The 14,599-nt window shown below is 44.4% G+C and overlaps 1 long non-coding RNA gene across 7 annotated transcripts in view; it reads left to right on the top strand.

The window, feature by feature from the left end:
- Nucleotides 1-14,361, top strand: part of LOC108962545 (uncharacterized) — a 314,906-nt gene extending 300,545 nt beyond the window's left edge. For 5 of the 7 annotated variants that reach the window (XR_007777274.1, XR_007777278.1, XR_007777275.1 and 2 more), the window contains 3 exons: nt 1,043-3,539; nt 10,686-10,933; nt 11,481-14,361. This is a non-coding gene — a long non-coding RNA (uncharacterized LOC108962545). The remainder of the gene's footprint in view (nt 1-1,042; nt 3,540-10,685; nt 10,934-11,480) is intronic. The other 2 variants (XR_007777276.1, XR_007777273.1) reach the window with 2 other exon arrangements.
- Nucleotides 14,362-14,599: the final 238 nt, after the last annotated feature.

Raw genomic sequence — 14,599 nt, 5'->3', positions numbered from 1 at the left:
GAGCTCTGAAATCTCTGCTTCATAGTGGTATTCTTTATAGTACTTCCCTTAGTGGCAGACTTGCAGCGATGTTTAAAAAAAAAAAAAGATAATTAAGACATTACATCAATCAAAGAAGCTAATCAGAACAAAATGCTGATTTCTGTCTCCTGTTCTGTTTCTCTTTGGATGGAGAGCAGTTGCTGATATGTGTGCTGGACTTCTAATCCTTTAATGGGGGCACAGGCTTTTGAAGACTCCCTCTCAGAGGTGCTATTACCAAATATATGCTTCTAATTTAACTTCTCATGCCATATTACAGTAGCCTGAAGCAATTTTAGGTGTTGGGTTTGTGAGAAAAGCCCAATGTTGATGTTTATCAGATGACCTTTTAAAGGGTAATGTGGGGGTTATCCATTGGCATGATTAAGACCATATGTAGGTGACTTTTCCCAGGCATTTCTTCCCGCTTTTCAAAATCCCATCTATTTTTACCCAAATTCAGCCAGGTACCTTTCATCTCTGGTATGTTTATGGGCATGACAAAATGAGACTGAAACAAAGCATTTACTCCTTTGGAGTAATTTCTATTTAAAAAGTCAGGAAAAATTTCCTGCATGAATGTCTAGTGTCAACACAAAGATGTTGTAGATAAACTCCAACTTTGTTTTAATTTTGACCCTTTCAGGTATTTATAGCCGTTTTCCTTTCCCTCCTCTGCTGCACTGTCCCTTTTTACAAAAACTTCTTGAAAGACTGTGGAGAAGTGACTTTTCTCTGTGAGATTTAGCTTTTAGTGACCTTGCAGGGATGTCCTGCTATGAAGCTGCTGAGAGAGAGGGATTAGAAGAATCCATTATCTGTGCTACAGACAAGAACACACGACAAATCTCCCTTGATGTTGTGCCTGTGAGAGTATAATTTTTGCCATTTTGGAAGCTCAGTATTTTCGTCTTGGCTCCTTGTCTTGGTAGAGAGCAGTTGCTAATGTTTCCTTCAAGTCTCTGAAAATATATTATTAACACATATTGTGTTTTGTTCTATTTTTTTTATCTTTTTACAGACTGAAGATGTTTGAGTTGCTGTGTCTCAGCACCATAAGCTGGTACTGCTTAAAGAGATGCCATGGTAAGATTCACTGCAAAGCACAGGTGGAGATTAAAAGGTGAGTATGGTGCTTAGATGTGAGCCAGAGAAGTGGATGATGAGGCAGGAATTCACAGGAACTACAAACCCTTATAGGTGAGGAAACAGGGCAAGCACCTAATGAAGACTTTAGGGTTAAAAACTACACTTAAAAGGACTTTTTCAATGGATTGGCACTTTTGTTCATGTAAGTAGTTTTTATGACTCAGTATTTTGAGGTAAGGTTACAGCCTGGATTGTCTAAAATAAATGCATCTTGGAGCAGTTCAATATTGAGAAGCTGACAATATTTTAAGTTTTTCTGCCCCAGATTCTTAATTTATTATTGGAAAGTATTAATTACTCCTCTGCCACCAACCATCCTACTGCTGAGACATGCTTAGGAGATACAAGTGAGAAAAAAACTTGAGACTCAAAATTATGTGTGTGTCGCCTTCAGAAAGAAATTAGGGCAGAGATATGTGTGTTATCCTAAAAGGTACTAATAACAGAAAAAAACATTTGTTTCTGCTGATGTATTAAAGGGTTTTGTCTAAGTATCAGATACTTATTAAAGCTTAGTTTATGTGAAGGTAAACTGCAGTCAGACTCAACTTCTTGTACTTAATTATGACAGGACACAGTGAAAAGTTGTGACTGTGACATAAGAGCAAAGAAGCCTGTCACTCAGTTCCATTTGGAATGCTCTGACCTAGTGCTGTGTTTAGAGCAGAGAAGGGGAGTCCTGGTTTCCCCGGGGATGGGATGGTTGTGTCTCACAATCAGGTGCCATTTCATGACCACCTTCCATCATGTTTCAGCCTGGGGTTATGGAGGTCACAGGCAAAATCAGGGCACTCACATCACAGTTGCTGTGGCAGCTGATCCTGCGAGCTCTGCCTGTTGCAAAGGCCAAAACCGGCATCCCCACCTCTCTTCCCGTGTGGGACAAAGCCAGTGGCGTTGGTGGCACGTCCTGCCGGCTGAGCCCAGCAGGGGAGTCGTCACCTCGCCCGGCCAGCTCGCACTACACGCTGAGCCACCACGGGACTGGGTTTGGGGGGCGGACCTCCTCACCAGCTCTGCCCGCAAAGGCCCTGCCGAGTTCCGGGACAGAACTCCTGCTGGCTGGGGCACCGACAGCATTTCACCCAGCTCTGAATCTAGGGCAGCTCATGGCCTGCCTGTTCCAGAGCACTGGGAAGCTTTCAGGTGTTGGAAGGGTTTGTGAAAGCGCAATAACCGCGGAGGCCAGCAGTCAGGTTTTACCTTTTCCATGGTAGTTACACTAGCTCCTTATCTGGGAAAACATTGCACAGGTTGGGGCTTTGCTGGAGAATACTTATAGATCTCCCCTTAGCCTAAATGTATGAATTATATTCAAATTGCACAGGGATAGCTTGTCCATAAATTCTGGTAATAACAGCCATGAATATTATCTCACCAGTTATATACTTCCCTCCCCGCCTATGTTCCCCAGTAGCTTGCAAAAGCTATCACCATAAAATTTAGGGTGGGATTTAACATGGGAATTTGGGCGCTTTAATGTGAAAGAAGGCTTTGAAAATCTCCCTCTTAGCAAACAACAGCTAATAATAACGATAACAATAATTGAGATAAGCCGATTCATATCTCCCCACCCAAAATATTTATATAATGAATTATCTAATTGTATTTTATCTTCTGATGAATGGGTTGGTAGCCTTTGCTTTGCGACAACAGACTTGGAGGAGCTATCGCTATCGTGCAGCCTGATGCCAAGAATATGTGTTATTTCGTATTCTGTTATTTGCTTTGTGTTTAAGGTGTTGAGAGGAAATTCCCCAGCAATCAGCTCTAAGTGGTTTTGCAGTGAGCAAGTCTTTCAGTGCTTGAACATCACTTAGTAGAGGAGGGGGAAAAGAAAAAAAATCCCTTTATTTGCTTTTTGTAATTCAGGAATTTGCCATGTATCTAAAGAAAAGCATTAAAAAAAAGAAAAAAAAAAGCAAGCCCAAACATTTGAGTGTACCCAAATTAATTCTGCTGTCACTTCATCTGCCTAATTGGGCCTAAAAATAGCAAAATAGCCTGTGGGAAGGAGGACCAGAAGCCTTGAATGTCTGAAGCAATTTGTATCAATTATTTCCCAATGTAGCAGTCACAAGTGAAAGCCCTTGCCTGAGTGCCTCCATTAGCCAGGTGTCAGAGCTCTGTGTTTTTATTCCAGGTTTTTCTCTGGGAACAAGGTGTGTGCACACCAAAAAGCACCACGGAGGAACTGGAGCCTTGGCAGGACCAGGAGGGTGCCCAGAGCAGCTCTGCAAGGAAAGTGAGTGCCTTCACTCCTCTGTCATCACCAGTCCCTGAGAGCCATCACCACCCACCAACAGTTCCTTGAGATAAGGCCGAGCCAGCTGGGAGAAGAAAGCCTTTGATATTCCCTGCCTTGCTGAGTAAGTATGCCATAACAATAATACTTTGAACTTTTACAGCACCTTTTCCTACCAGGGGCTGAGCGCTCCACAAACATTCATTCCCCAAGCCTTGTACCACCCTTTTGAGGAAACCATTTTGTTTTTTCATTGTACCACTCTTTCAGGCCAGACCTTCCAAAGAGCTCAGTGCCCATTTTGCTGGCACCAGAGAAATTCTTTCCTTTGTGTTGCCATTTCAGATACCTGTGGCCAATATCAGTCATGTTTACCCACCTCCTGCCCCAAAATGCTTACAGCTAAATTTCTCAGGTCTGCAAAAATTGAGCTACATAACTTGTGAACTGCTTTCTCTCCTGCTTATAACCCTCAGAGCTCCCTGATGAGAACTTTTTTGACAAATCAAAATTCCATCAACCCTCCACCCAGTTTTAGTCAGACCCCTCTGTTGTCTGTAGCCAGATTTCTTTTTAGCTGATGTGAAACCTAACAAAAAAAAAAAGTAGATGCATTTGTTTTGTTCATCAGAGGTATTTTCTGTGATGCTCTTCTGTTTGGAAACCGAGCAAGAACATACTTGTCTCAGACAGAGACATACAATAGATAAATAAAAAGAGAGATGCTTCATCCCAGATAGGCATTGTTTTGTGCTTTGCTACTGCAGGCAACAGGATTAAGCTTTGATTTTCATCGCCTGTCTGCATTCTCAGTGAGAAAATACAGTCAAGGCCAATTTTGTAGTTGATCTATCTCTATGGAAAGTTGATTCCAAAGTGGTGCCAAATGTCAGTGAAGAACAGTTCAGGTTTTCACAGTAACAACAAGAGAGTCTTCCAGGGAGGGTGAGCTAAGAGTGCACTCTGCAGCCCAGAGGAAAATATAAGTGCCTTGCACCTATATAGGTGCATTTGGGGAGTACACATATTTTATTTTCTCAAAGGACATCACCTGTACAAGCATTCACAGCTTTCATCTCTACCCCTTGTCCGGCCAGAGCATCCAAAGGGTAAAGCATTTGCATGGGATACAGAATTCGAGTCCTGCTCCAAAGTCAAATAATCCTCTGATGCCTTCAGCTCTCATTTCCCCAAATGCAAGAAAATCAGTAAATCCCCTTGGTCTGTTTACTTTTGGGGCAAGGTAACTATGTTAGCTGGAAATACAGCTAACAGCTTATTCCTCTTCCTAAAGTATGCCAAAGTCTCTGGTCATTCAAATCCCATGAATCTGAGGCAGGTAATTCATACACTTGTTGCAGTGACCCCGATCGCTGAAAATTGAAATGTAAACTTCAAACATAGGGTTGCTTATCCAAGTCAAGTTTCTAATCTTTTGAGATTTGCCCATCACAATTCATAAGTGCAAAGTGGTAAAAAGGGGGAAATCTGTAGTGACAGAGCCTAGCTAAAAGCTATCAAATACATCACCTCTTCAAGTAAGGCTGGAATAACATGGAAATGGCCTGATATAACATGGAATGTAGCCTGATGATCGGTTGAACTTCCTTTAACATGTATCCCTGGGAAAAGAGAGAGACACTAAAGCCTGAATGTGGAAAAAAATAGAGAGAGACAGACAGGCAGTAGAAGCAGAACTGTTTGAACAGTCTTTGAACTGCTTGAAAGATGTGCCCCCCCACATCACTTGCTTAACTTTCCCTGTAATTCAACAGCTGCATTCCTCACAGCTCACGTCTGGAGCAGGCCCACGGAGGTGGCTGGGCACTTAGGAATAACACTGACACTGACAGGGGGGTTCAGGGAAGGTGCAAATCTTTTGCCATCTGTGTAGGTATGTAAACACTTAGCAGATAATCTCAGATTCTGTAAAGACAGCCATTCATTTTAAAACAAAGATGACTGCTGCCAGGAAGCACTGATCAGTTTATAATTTAGCTTTAGCTCTCAAAAAGTCCTCACCATTAAAGATTTGTGTAAATCAGAATAGCCCAAACTTCCTTTCAGCCCAGAGCATCCATGTCATCTGCCTGAGCTTCTCTGTCACTGCCACCACAGGGTGACTGTCCTCCCTCTGAAAAAGCCATGCATCAATAAGGCAGTGGAACGTGAAATGATAGAAATCAATCTGCCCCTCATTAGTGGGATGAATAGAAGTGCTCTGGGGAGAGGGATCGATGAGTGGGTGAGGAGATGTGTTAAGAACTGCTTAAAACAGTGAGTGAAGAAGGATGTTAATACTTTTTTTTCCAGATAGTTTGCAATAAGCCTTGGAGGACTTTTGGATAATGGTGTCTCAAGTGAACAGTGTCACGTACACTCCAAGTATAAACACTGCTTGATAAAACGAGCTCAGGGGAGATGTTTTGTGTGAGGCAGGTGCCTTAATGTTTTTAGAGATTTCAGAGAATTTTCAAGTAAGAACCACACATTTTCCTATAATGAGCACAGGTGTTTGTAGTTGCACTGGAACTGAGCCACTGAACGCACACAAATATTCTGTAGGCATAAGATATCTGTGTATTTATGTTTGCCTGCGCTCAGGCACACACAAGCCCACACAAATAGCAGGAGAGCCACTTACACATATTTATTTCCTTTTTTCTACTAGGTAGCGTATTCATTGCTGCATTGGTAGCCCAAATTACTCACAAGGAGGAAAAAGTGATTTCCCTATTAGCAGAAATACAGATGAGGAAATGTTTCACTCTGGATGCAGTGAGAAAAAAGTGCGGTATTGAAGCAGTTCTGGAACAGGCAGTGTGGACACAAGAAGAGATCTTTTCCCAGGCCTGAGCACCTTGCATTTCTCACAACACAAATATGGCATTGCTGCCTCTGGGACCAGGGCCAGCTCATTGCAGTGCAGCACTCCAGAGGGAGGCAAGGCGATTTGCCGCGACACTTTTTCCATCTTGCTGCCTCACTCACTGCTGCTGTTACAGATGGCCAACATTTGTGTCTTAAACATTTATCCTGCAAAACAGAGACTTTTGTATGAAAAGTATTTGGTGCACCAAAATATTTTCCTTAAGTTTAAATTTTCATCTTGTCTTGCTCTTCAGGAAACATTTAGAAATTTTAGATGTTGTTTTTTCTCCTTTTTGTCATCTTCCTTCTGTCTCACACTCTGTTTTCTGAACACAGTAGGTATTTGCCAGTGTTGAAGGGTTTGGTGGGAGGGTCATTTTCTCCTTTTTGTTCCCACTTATTTTATTATTTTTCCAATTATTCAAGGCTTTACCTATATTGTTAGTGTAGTGCATTAAAAGTTTGGCTAGCACAGGATCTCAGCTTCCTATCACACCTCTCAATGGAAAAAGTACAAGACAAAAGATTATATTAGAAGCATCTTTTTTTTCTCCTTTACCTGAAGTTTGTAAAATTACAAAATAGATGTAAAAATAGATCAGCATTTCTTAAAATTTTGACATTGAAGTTTTCCATGCAGTCAGGGGCAGATGGAAACTATTACTGGGAAAGAAACAGAAGTGAAAAATTTTTTCAAATATTTTGGGTAAAGGATTACAATTTGTCTCAATTTGAATTCTGAAATATAAACAACTTGAAAATTAAATGAGTATTCAGAAAACTCCACTTATTGTCTCTGTGCCTTGTACATGCAAGTTGAGGGCAGGGTCTAGATGGGCTTTGGCTGAAAAGCAGCCCTTCAAGTTCACAAGACACCGAGAAACCTCCTCTCTTCCCACACGGGTTACATGCCAAAATCAGGCCAAAACAAGGAGCTTTCAAACTCCTGGTGAGCTGGAATTTCTGAGAACATTTTCTTATGAATGCAGCAGAACGTGTTGCTCCTAAAACAAAGCCTGTCTTCTCAGAGCTCCAGATTCCTAGGCCTGCAGCACTCCTCAAAGAATCAAGATGTACATGTTTTTCTGCAGAGTGTATTTGAGATGTCCCAGTTTATTTTTGACAGGATTTGCTGCCAGGCTCAGTGTCAGCATCTAGAAATCGAGATGAGATCCTTCAGCACAGTGAATCTGTATTTTACATCTTGGCTGTTTCAAAAAAAACTCTGGAGTGGGTGGACTTTGCACCACTCTGCTTCAGGTAGCCAAGATTCTGTTTAAAGATTATATCAGAGGTTTTGACTGATTTCAAGGCTCACCCTGAATCCTACTTGTGTCTCATGCTTTTTGCTTGCGAGTTCAGCATTTTGAAGTGACCCAAACTAGTTCAGATCCTGCAGAGGTGCTATGAGAAAAGGAATGGGCTCTGCATGTCCTTCCAAGAGGTTTGTAATATTAAGGAAAAGCTTGTTACAAGAAAGAGAATATACGGGGATGACAGGTAATTACTCTCACAGAATATAAATGAGGATAGCTCTCCCATGGAGAGAAGTGGATCAGCTATTTCGCCAGCAAGGGTCAGGTTCTTATGTGTGTCCTCCTATGACACCCATGGGCGCAGCTCCTTGAGAGCAGTTCTAGAAAGTTGCATTTCTGAGCATTTGAATGATGCTTATACCACCACGTGTACAAATGGCCACTGCTGCCAGGATTTTATCATTTGTGGCTGTTATCAGAAGTTGATGGGTTTGGGCCATCCATGTGAAGATGGGAAAGGCTGCCAGGGGTCTGGCTCTCCCCATGGCTGCACCCAAGCCCCCAAGAACAGTGAGGCTGGGGGGAGGAGCACAGGGTGGTGGTTACCCTGGTTATCCCACTGGGAGCGGGAACAGCAGCAGTGGCCTGGCTGCGGAGCAATGCGGGAGGAAACGCAGAACAATCGGCAGGGAAATCCAACCCAAAATAACAAGCTGGCCTTCACGAAAAGGAAAGGTCACTGTTTGAAAGCCACTATTTGAGAGCTGGGAGGGGTTAAAAAAGAGTGAGTGGAGGCAACTCAATACCTCTGCAGCTCCAAAGTATTCCTTTTTTATAAGGAAAACAATGCAGGAGAACAATGTGGCTACTTGCAGTGCTTTCGAGGCAGTAGATTTTTTTCCTTATAGAAAATAAATTGGAACTGCTTCCATAAACAAGAGGCATTGGCTACAGAAGAAAGCAGGAGCTTTTGTGGAGATTTAAAAATAACCAAAAGTAAGGAGCATGCTGGCAAAGCGTTCTGTTTTCTCAGCGTTGCACGGAAAACACGACACAGCCTCAGAGACTGAGGAAGAGAAAGGCTACGAAAGCAGATTGGGAGACATAATGTGGTAAACTTCAGATCTGCCAGATTTTGTTTTGGGAGCCAATGTTTGATGATAGGTTACCTCATGATGGGAATTGGATTGCAGACTTTTCCAGCTCTTTACCCAAACATCTAAAATCTTTCAAAACTTTTTTCTCTAGCAGACAAGCTTATTCCAACAAATTATACTACCATGTACTGTGTCCTAACTCAGTCTGGTTTTTAGAGCTGCCCATAACTGAATATTCATTAATTTCAGACAACCATCATGGTTTGTTGCGCTCATGCTGTACCTGGCAAATAAATTTACCACACAAACAAAGCGCACTCAACCCCCACAATGCATTAACCTCAGCAGCTTTAACTTTTTTAAGGCATTTACTTAACTGTTGGGGTTTTCTTTCAGTTCATAAAGATAAAGCAATGTTGGTGGTGTTACCTGATTCCTGACCTCTCTAATTACACTAGTGCTAGGATATCCTCTGCTGCTGGAGAGGGGTTTTGTACTGGGAAAGCTTATTTTATTTTTCTGAATGAAAATAAGCTGCCCAATATGCCCAAGTACACGTCAGTAAAACACTTGCTTTGGTAGGGAATTTAGTACTGAAAAGTAGGGGGCTTATTTTATTTTAGCATGGATGACTCTCCAATGACTTAATAGTCACAACAATGTCAAAATTACAGCCAAAAGGTCTTAATCAGATAGATGATGAGGAAAAAAATACACTGATATTCCTGTGCTGGCACATATCTGCAGCTGGGAAAGAGCAGAGGAACACCACTGTGCAGGTGTTAGCAGAAAATTTGGGAAGATCTGTTCTGGTGAAATACAGGATTCCAGTTGAGGATTGATTTATCAGTGGTGCTGTCACTCACTCTCCACCCGGCTGATGTGCCCTCAAAGGCTGCCCCTGCTGAGGGCAGAGTGTGTGAAGCCTCTGCTGAGCAGGCGCTGGCATCCCCCCAGAACTCCTTCTCACGGCAGGGACGGAGAGGGACCCAGCCCAGCACATGGAAATGGATCTCTCCAGCTGAGCACTCAGGTGAAGGGACCAGAGAGCGTGCTCAGCACGATCCAGGCGACCCTCACATCTCCAGGGCTAGTGATTCTTGCAAGTTCAGAGCCACAGTATCAGCCAGCTTTTTTTTTCCCCAGGCTTTCAATCACCTCTCAACCAGACGAATACTCCCCTTGGAAGCTGCTGTGCCCTGTGAGCCTGAGAGCCTGGCAGGTGCCCCCATTGGTGAGAGGAGGGCAGCTGTGAGCAGGCAGCTGTGAGCAGGCAGCCCCCAGGAAAATATGGGAGTTTCAGTGGTTTCTGGAGTCTGAGGAACAGAGAGAAGCCCTGAGCTAAGCACGAGTTAAGCACAGTCATGCAGAGGCCTGGCTGTTACGATTGAAGGTCGCTTAGTGAATATCGATAGTTTCTATAGGTATTTTTATATCTATAGAAAGATAAAAAGTAAAAGTAGAACATAGAGAATTGTGCAGGAGGAAAAGAACTTTTTGTGTAAGATGTGACCTATGGGGCATCATGCCAGGCTATCCCTTCCAGATTTGTAAGGATTCAGTGTTTTGTATGGCATGACGGAGAGTTTTGAAAAATGAGATTTCCTCTTTGGTGCTGGTCAGATGGGTGAGGCCTGGCAGCTTGTGCACTGCCACTGTGCTAACCTGTGTGCCTCTCCTTCCCTCCCTGCTCCACAGGCACAACACGGGAGCAGCAGGGAGACGTGGGTTTGTCCTGGAGGATCCAGGAGCTCGGTGTGCGTATCTGAGCCTGCAGCTCCAAGCTGCAGCTAGTTCAAAGACATCTGCCAGTCCTTCCCGTTAGAAGGACAGAGGAAGAACAGAAAAGCCCTCAGCCTGAGCCATTGAAAGCAGCAGCAGCAGCAGCTTTGTGTACTCTGGTGTGGCAGGCATTCCTAGGTTGGCTTTTTTTCTTTTGCATCTAGCACTGGTAGAGGAAAGTTCTTTGCAAGGTGATAGTTCCAGCCTTGTATTGAAATGTGAGCAAAGAGGACCTTTCTCAATTGGATTTGGGTTTATTCACAGCACTTGTAAACAGCGTTAACGTAAAGATAACGCGTGCAGGGAGTGTGCCGTGGGTTACCACAAGCGATGAAGGATTTTGGGACGGTGCCAAGGCAGTTTCCCCCTCAACGCACTGTTTTTTTTCTGGAAGAATTATGCGAGAGCGGAAAAGTTGCAATGGCGTTGCAGTTCCCTGCTCAGAAAATGCCCAGGGAGGTGAAGCACGGCCAAGTGTTGCCATTCAACTGCGCCACAGCTGGGAGCATCAGGTAAGTGACGAGGACTGAGCTGCATCCCCCCTTTAGCAAACACAGCAGTAATGTCAAGCAGGATCACCCTTTTCCAGACCACTGGCATGTGCTTGGGGAGAGTAACCTGTATTTTTCACAGCCAGGTCTTCTGAGCCACAGCACCCCCTGCTCTGGGGTGGCCACTGCTCACTGATCACAGTGATAGCAAACTTGTGTACAGGCGCTCTGCAAAATTCCCACCTTAGATGCCACTGAAGCGCAGCTTTGGCTTTCAGGCATCTCCCCTGCAAGCTGTCCCTTGTGTCGTTTCCGCAGGGGATTCATTGTTAATTAATTACTTCAGGTTTTTTTTACTTTCCAAAGAATATCAGCTTCTTCAGTGCTCCCTAAGCTTCATGCCACACCTGAATGCTCATCTTCACTGCCTGAAGGTCTTTTCTGACCTGAACAATTCTATGACTTTGGTTCATACTTCAGCTTAAGGGAAAATCTGCACGTTGATTGCGTTTTGGAGAAAAAGATTTGAATGTCCAGCTGTGAATTTATCTTGTGTTTTGTCTTCCAGGTTCATTCCTATTGTAATCTGCAAATGGCAAAACAGTGTTGCTCTTTTATCATATCATATATATATATGATATAAATATATCACATTTATTCAGGGGGAGCCATAATTTTCATCTGTTTGGAATGCACCAGATGTGTTTTAAGCCCTGCAAACACACCGAGAGCTCCAGAGTTTGTAGTGCAGTTTTCTGCAGCACTGATTTATTTTATATTCCCGTAACCATGCCCTGGGGTACCAGGTAGGCTCAATACCAGGAGCAGGAGAAGCAGAAGATGCTTTGGATAGAGCCCAGCCAGGTTTTAGGCAGCCTGCAAAGTCTGGCCTTGCACTACAAATCGGTCTGCTGTTGCCATCTGCTGGAAAAATCCCTAATGGATATTTCCAAACGTAGGGAAGAGTGTCTGCTCCTGTCACAGAACTACTGGCGGCTTTTTCCCCTCTAGCTCCGTGTGATCTGCCCAAGAGCAACGTGTGCCACAGGCTGTTACCGCCCTCTGCAGGGTGAAACACCTTCAGCCAAGGTCAGTGTAAGAGCAAAACAATCCTTCCAACAACAGCCTGCTACTAGAGAGGCAAAAAATTATCCTTCCAAAGGAATTCATCCTTCTCCCTTTCAACTCTCCTGTTTCATCACACCATAGAATGGTTTGGATTGGAAGGGACCTTAAAAACGACCTAGTTCCACTCCCCTGTCCTGGGCAGGGACACCTTCCCCTCGGCCAGGTCGCTTTGCTGTGCCCCCAGATCTGTCACCTGAGCTGAGCAGTCCCCATTCCACACGTGTTCACACAGAGACCACGCAAACTTTGACACAAGTCCTAAAGATCCTGTTCATCCCAACACATCAAATCTAGAATTTATTTCTTTCTACACCCTTTGCACTTATTTTTTTCTCAAACTGTCACGCTCATAAAAATAATTCTGTGCCCTACTCCTATGGGATTTTCAGGGGTACTGGATATCACTTCCTTTTCCTTCAGATATCTTTTCTTCCTAGCAGGAGTCTTCAAAATCCTTTCCTCCTCCTAAAGGCTCTGCGGCTCTTCACTCTGTAGAAGGTAAGAGCACACAGTATGTGGGACAGGGAAATCCCTTCTCGATTGCAAGCGGCCTGAAGCCATACAGGCTGCCGTTTGCCACAGGCATCCTTAGCTCCATGTCATCAGGCCCCAGTCTAATCTGGGAGGTGTAATTGCCATGGCATTAAATCCTGTGCTGGCGGCCGATCGGCCCCAGCCGGTTGGACTGCACGGCCAGGAGCTGGTGCTCACCAGGGCAGGAAGGGTGAGCACCCCTGCTGCTGCTGCTGACGGGGCTTTAAAGTGTCCTGCTCAAAGGAGGGGTCCGTGGCATGTGAATCCTCCCCCAGCAGAGCTGAGACTAGCAGGACCCGTGACTGTGCTGTCTCTAAGCTACACTTACACTGCCTAAAAGCTGTCCTGCGGTGCGCCTTGGATTTCCAGAAGAAGGGATGTTGAGGGCATAAAGCCTGGCCGGGGCGCCAGGGACTGTTTGAGGCAGCACAGGGAACTGGTCCCTCTTTGCCTGGTGGAGAAGGTGTGACAAGGAGTTATCCCAAGCCAAGGCACCATTGGCTGTGGCCATTGGCCTCCAGCTGGCTCAGCATGGGGACAGAGACAACCTGCACCTTTACAAACCTGTTTATTATTTACAGAGTCTCTATTAACCTTCACTAGCAGAGTTAAGCATCTTCAGTTTCCAAACTTCCATACGCAGACCCCAAGCATCTACTGTGGCCTGGAGGCCCTCTAGCATGGGAGAGGAAAGAATCTGCACCTGCACCATCCATGCTCTCACTTGATGTGGAAATTGTAATGACATTATTGAGGCGTGTCCTCAATGTGTCTCTTACTGCCTTGCCACTCGTGGAAGCCCAAGGCTGTGTTGTCCTAGTTTACCTTTCTGATGTGGAGGAGCTGAACTGCCAAGGGATGAGGAATTTGGTGCTCTCTGTGGAGGGCCATCCTGTAAAATTTCTGTCCAGAAATTCTGTCATTATGACTCCACTGCATAAAGAATGAAATGGCCTGATTGTCAGCAATTTTTATTTCTGCAATAGTGTAAAAATGTTTGAATTTTAATACTATTTATTATTTTAAAAATACAAAATATTTTAAAGCTTTAAATGATAGCTAAAATATACCTGAAAGCTAGAAAGAGCAAATACATAGAATACTTCTCCCTCTTTGTAGAATTTAATTCAAAAATATGTTTTCATTCAAAAATAAGCTGATGGGGATGTGCTTTTATGTTTTTAGTGACCTTTACAGATTTACTCCTCAGGTTTTTTGAGTTCATAGAATCATGGAATAATTCAGGTTGGAAAGGACTCCAAAGATCACTTCATTCCAAGCCTCCTGCCATGGGCAGGGACATTTTTCCCTAGAGCAGCTTGCTCAGAGCCTCATCCCAGAGCACCAATGGGCCTTGAACACTTCCAGGCACGGGGCAGCCCCAGCATCCCAGAGCAACCTGTGCCAGCCAGGTGCCAGAGGAGGAAGAAAGCCCTTCCCACCTGGAGCAGAGGCTGCTGCAGCTTCGTGCAGCCTCGTGTCACCGAGTGTGTGAGACAGAAAGGCCCTTCCCATGGATGGAAAGCAGCACTGAAAGATCTTTTTCGGGAAAAGCAGAGCGATGGAACACCAAAGTAGCCTTCGGTTCTTCCAGCAGGTTTGGGAACAACTTGAAGGAGGAGCAGAGCTGGCCTGGTGCCTGCCAGCTCTGTAGGAAGTGGGGATGGAGAAGCAGCAATTTTCTGTCTTCTCGGCCGAGTCTTTAAAAATGAGGCGCTTTTCTGTAGCTCCTTTTCAAGCATTACATGAAAGTTCCCCCTAGAAGTCCAAAGGCAGCTTTTTCTTAGCAGAAGGAAGTCAGGGAAGACGCAAAGCAGGCAAAGACATCAGATAGTCTGGATAAAAACCTTGGCTAACCTCTTTTTTCCCCCCTCTTCCAAACAGCCGATTTCGAAGCACTCTGCAGAGATCTGCCTGGGAGGAAAAGCAGAGCCAAGCACTGAGAACTGACATGTGAGCTCCGGTGAGGACTGCCGTTCCCCCTGCCTTGGTGTGGGACCTCCTGAGCTCCCCTTCCTGTGCTGG

The sequence above is a fragment of the Serinus canaria genome, chromosome 3 (assembly GCF_022539315.1).
Source record: "Serinus canaria isolate serCan28SL12 chromosome 3, serCan2020, whole genome shotgun sequence".
NCBI classification, from domain to species: domain Eukaryota; kingdom Metazoa; phylum Chordata; class Aves; order Passeriformes; family Fringillidae; genus Serinus; species Serinus canaria.
The sequence above is the reverse complement of the archived record's forward strand: the minus strand, read 5'-3'. Positions and strand labels throughout refer to the sequence as shown.